The sequence below is a fragment of the Camelus bactrianus genome, chromosome 22 (genome assembly GCF_048773025.1).
Source record: "Camelus bactrianus isolate YW-2024 breed Bactrian camel chromosome 22, ASM4877302v1, whole genome shotgun sequence".
NCBI lineage: Eukaryota > Metazoa > Chordata > Mammalia > Artiodactyla > Camelidae > Camelus > Camelus bactrianus.
Genome location: NC_133560.1, coordinates 8,587,017 through 8,592,650, shown reverse-complemented (window position 1 = coordinate 8,592,650; position 5,634 = coordinate 8,587,017).

The following is a 5,634-nucleotide window of genomic DNA, read 5'->3' as shown; positions in this document are numbered from 1 at the left end:
CAGGTTGTTGCCCACACATTGCCCCTTCCGTACAATAGAATATAATTTGGGAATTAGTCAGAATGAGGTTCAAATTTTATTGACATGAAAAAAAAAGCAGGAAGTTAAGTGAAACTTTTAAGCTACATTTTAAAACTATAGTTTAAAAATTTTTTATTTATTGTGTGTGTGTGTGTGTGTGTGTGTTTAAGATTCAAATTGCCTGGGTTAGAATTGGGCAAATTCTTCAACCTGGTTTCCTCTTCTAGAAAATGAGGAATAACTGTATCATCTTCAAATAGTTGTCTTTTGAGTATTAAAACATGTGCCATCTTAGAACAATGCTAGGGACATACAAAATGCTCAGTAACTGGGAGCTCTCACCATCATTCTCCATAGAGAAAAAGCAAAAAACAAAAAACCCAAAAACTTAGAAGAATACACATCAAGTTGTTCATTGTCCACACCTCTGCGGGAAGGGGTCGGGGTGGGGATGACACTATTACATTGGACTTCAGGCACATCTACGTTAATTTAAATGTTCATAACAAGTGTGTTTTCTTTGGAAACTAAAAGACAGCTGTGGGGAAGATTTCTCCTCTAAGTGGAGGACCTATCAGTCAAGAAGGAGAAGAAAGTGGAGCTGATGGTCAGAGCGAAGCAGAGATGCCTCCCGGTCCCCAGAGGGAGAGCAGCGACAGAAGCAGCTGCAGGGAGTGGGAATGGTTGGCAGTCAGCTTCCCTTAAGGCAAGGCAGTGATTTGTTTATGGAATTGCTCTGTATTTTTACCAAAAACACCCTGTTCCTTTTTTTTTTTTAACTTAAGTTAGTTTAAATAGCTTTTTGTTCCTGGTAACCAAAAAATTCTGACCCAAACAAGTAGCTGATAAGAAAATATACTCAACCTTACTCCTTACTGAGAAACAAAGAATTGCAAACTAGAACACAGTGATATCCTTTTTTGCCTATCATGTGGAAAAGTATTTAACAGACTGTTAAACAGTCAGGGAGGGGGGGATGAAAAGAGCCAAGATGCACACACAGCTGCCACTGAAAGCAGACATTTGGTCAGTCTTCGGGAGAGCACTTAGCCATGAATCTATTTGCTCTTAGATCTAGAGATTTCACCTTGAAAAATTTTCTAAGGAAAATCTTGGACCAGTTCATGAAAATGCAAGTTCAAGGGTGATGACATTGTTTATATTGGTGAGAAAACTGAAATCAACGTAGGTGTTCATCAGAGGAAGAACTGTTAAACAAGTGGGACACCAGGTCAGATGGTGGCCAGACGATCTCTGGTACTCACACCCGTGTTCAATGCCTTCCCCTTGAGCGTGGGCGGGACCCATATCTTGCTTCCAACCAATGGAATACCTCAGTGCTAAGTGGATATCACTCTGTGATTGGATTACAAAAGATCCTGACTTCTGTTCCACTAGTAGGTGCTCTGCCTTGCCAGCTTTGATGAAGCAACTTGCCGTGTTGAGGAGGACCACCTAGCAAGGAAGTGAGAGTGGCCTCTGGCTAACAGTCCCTGAGGAGCTCAGGCTAGCAACCCAGAAGGGACTGAACCCTGTTAGCGAATACGTAAGTAAAATTGAAAGTAGATCCTTCCCCACTCAAGCTTTCAGAAGAGAACACAACCCAGGCGACAACTTGGTTACAGTCTAGTAAGAAACCCCGAACAGACCACCCAGCTAAGCCGCACCCAGACTCCTGACTCACAGAAGCTGTGAGATAATAAATGAGAGTTGTTTTGAGACATCAAGGTTTATAGTAATTTGTGCTGCAGCGATAGATCACAGATACAGAAACTGCGTCACTGTTCAGAAGGGTTGCGTTAGATCTATTTGCATAAATATAAGGAAATGTCTGTGCTACTCCTGTCTTTAAAAAAAAAAAAGTAGGTGGCAGAAGAGTATATGTGAGATGATCCCATTTTTACATACAAATGTCTAAAAACATTTTCATGAGTAGCTAAAAATCTGGAATGAGATATAGGTCAGATTATTCATAAGCTTATCCCCGGGGGAGTAGGATTTTGGGAAACTCACTTGACCCAAATGGTTTGAATTTTTACAACAAGCTTTATTGCTTTGAGAAGCAAAAGACAATAATAATGAAAGATTTCCGCCTAGAAAAAAAAACAGTAATAATAATAATCTATGGTTAAAACATCAAAGAACTTGATAAAAGACTTTGTCATTTGTGGCAGAGGCTACTTAGTGGCCAGTCCAGCACCTCCGTTCCCTTTGCCTGCCGTACACATAGAGGCTGGACGGGTCCCACTGTCACTTTGCAAGTCTCCCTTGCAGCTAGGGGTGACCACGTGGTAGGTCTGGGCAAATGAGACGTAAGTTGAAGTCCGAAAGGGGGACAGATGTCACCGGCTCCCTCCCGCCTCCCTTTCTTCTGGCCCCCCACAGAGACCCCCTGGTGGGAAGTGGCCAACAGCAGAGCACGCGCCCCGTGCTATGAAAGCGGAAGAGCACCAGGCAAAGATGTTTCCAAGAAATTCAGTGGGATCCAGCCTGGGAACTTAAAGTGGAACTTCTGGAGAAAGTAATATCGAAGCTTGGCAGCCAAGTGTGTGGAGAGGAAAAAGGAGAAATGTCCCAAACAAGAGAAAAATGGAGTCACCACCTTCCAGAAGGGCAGCAAATTGAGGATGGGGTTATATTGTCTGCACATTTGTATATTTCCTCCTTGAAGCAAGATGTGCTCAGCTGTGAATTATAAAAAACCTGACTCACAGTGTATTGCATTATTCCACAAGTGAAAAAGATGGGAGACTGGTGGTCTCCAGGGCTGGTCCAAGAGCCCGACAGTCTGTGGGTTCTGAGCTCATCTCTTTCTTTCATGTTTCGTTCCCTCCTGGTCCCAACACGGCTGTCTCAGCTGGAGGATCTAAAGAAGGAGGCAGCAGATCAAGCAGGCCAGGTAGCAGGCCAGGTTGCTTCCTGTCTCTCCTTCCTGTCACAGGAGGGAAATTTCCCACCCCACTGCACCAGGCCCCACGCCAAGACTTCCTCGTGGTCTCATTGGCCAAACTGGGTCACGTCCACCTCTAATGGAGACTGGAAAAGTGAGTATCTAACCCTGCAGCCTTTAAGGTGGATAAAGACAGGACAAAAAGGGGTGGAAACCACTGTGTAGACAACAGCCATGCTCCCTGCACCTGCCTGGACCAGGGACAAGATGCCCAAGACTTCTTAGGCTGGACCCCAGGCTCGCCTTTAAACTCCCTGTCTCCCAAGACTCTGATTAATGAGCCAGCCCAGCATGATCCCCAGACCTGGCTCTTCTTTTGTTCCAGGATATTGTCCTCTTACTGGAGTCCCCAATTCTGGGCTGCCCGTGTCTGTCAACATGTCCTCCAGCTGCTCGGAATATTCTATCCCAGCCTTGCTTTCAGACATGCTGATAGCTCTTCTTCTGTGCATTAGTCAGGGTTCTCCAGGGAACAGAACCAGTAGAATATGGAGAGAGAAAGAATTATTTTAAGGAATTGGCTCATGCCATTATGGAGGCTGCCAAGTCCAAAATCCTTAGGGTGGGCTGGCTGGCAGAGACTCAGACTGAATGCATCATCTCCTACTCCAGATTCCCACATAAGAGTCTATTTTGCTAGTGGAGTGGGCCAGGAGAGCAAACTGGTTAAAAGCAGGGGCTTTGGAGGTGGTCCAGTGCATCCCCCAGCTAGTTGTGGAAACTTGGAGAAAACGCTGACATTCTGAGCCTCAGTTTCCTCATCTGCAGCCTGGGGGACCTAGCATGGACCTCACAGGACTGTAGTGACAATTACTTGAGATGATGCTCTATGTAATGAACACAGCATCCAGTATACAGAGGATGGTAGGTACTCAACAAATTGTGTTTCTTCCTATCCTTTGAGCTGTAACTGGGGCATCACACAATCTTAGAGGGACATAGCCAAGTCCAGGCTCCTTGGAGTAGCCCTGGTGGGGCAGGAACCTGCTGTGTCAGTCTGGTGACTCCCAGTCCTGAGATGTTTCCAACACGTCTCTCAAGACTCAGAGCATGGGGTGGCCAGGAAACTCTGCACCCCACATCACCTAACCACAGTCTCAGGTACCCTACCACAAACCCAGAGCCATCCCAGCGCTCAAGAGAGAGACAAAAAATAACTGATGGCAAAAACCAGGGGGTTTCATTGGAATTTTCCGCAGACCACTTCGGTAAATGTTATCACCATGCCGTGTCATTCGTTATCTTAATTGTTGCAGTGTTTTTTTTTTTTTGTTTTTTTTGTTTTTTTAGTTTAAAGCTGTCAGACTTCACAGAGATTACTCATCCAAAGAGAGCCTTTTTTTTTTTTTTTTTTTTCTGTTCTGGTCAAAGAGTGCTTTGGGTTTCCTCAGAATGAGAAGTTTCTTCCGGCTTCTTTTGAAAGATGGTTCTTACACAATCAGAGCAAGAAGGAACTGGAGGCCATCAGATCCCAAAGCCCTCTTGCAAGGTGGGGAGACTATTAGTGAGAATGATGACTTCTTAGATGATCAAAGGGTTTAGTTTCCAGCTCTCGTACAGAACTGGTAACTTGTGAGCTGGAAGGGGTTACAAATGACATCCCAATCTGTTGGGTTGCCAACTGTAAATGCCTCACTTTACAAATATGAAGGGTATCACTTCCCTATTCAGACCCTCCAGTGGCTCCGTATCTTTGAGGATGAAACTGGCACGCCTCACCACGGCCTTGCACCAATACCATCTCCAACCATCATCCTTCTTTCTCATACTCTCAGCCAGGATGGACGTCTTCCCTGCCGAGGCCAAGCCTGTCCGTACCTTGGGGCATTTGCACCTACTGCTCCTTCTACACGAGACACTGGTCCCCCTTAACTTCAGATACCTGGCTCAGCTCAAATGTCACATGCTCAGAAAAACCTTCTCCAACTGTCTTAAAGAAAGTACCACCCCCGGTCACTCGCAATTACATTACCCTTCTTTGCTTCTCTCACAGCAATTCTCTCTAGCTAAAATTATCTGCCTTGCTCATCATCTTTTTGCTCCTTCCAGCACGTCAGATCCTTGTCTATCTTGTTCATCACTGTGTCCCAGAGTTAACCCAATGCCTGACACATAGTGGGTCCAATGTCGTGTGTTCAAGGAAGGAATGAATGAATGTAATGTCCATTTCTTCTTTCACGTGGGCTTCATCCAAACTCTTTGAGGCAGACATTACTGTCATGCTTATTTACTGGTCAAGGAAATGGGCTCAGAGATGCAAACCGCTTCCCAAGCCCCGTATCTACTTACTCATTGCTTTGCAGCAAACCACCCTAGAGTTTACTGGCATAAAACAACGAGAAAGCATCATTTCTCTCAGTTCTGGGGGCTGGCTGGGTGGTTCTTCTGCTAGGCTTGTCTGAGTTCACCTGTACGGCTGTGAGAGCTGGGGCAGCTGGCCGTCCCCCTCTGTGTAGCCATTCAGATGTCTTCACAGTCTGGTGGTCTCAGGGCATCATCCCGAGAGAGTAAAAGTTGAAGGACCAAGACCTCTTAAAGGCCTAGCCTTGGAAATGGCACAGCATCTCTTCCACTGGGTTCTATCCATCATAGCAAGTGACGAGGCTGGCCCAGATTAGGGGAAGGGATATAGACTCCAGTCTTGATGGGAGGTGCTGTCACAC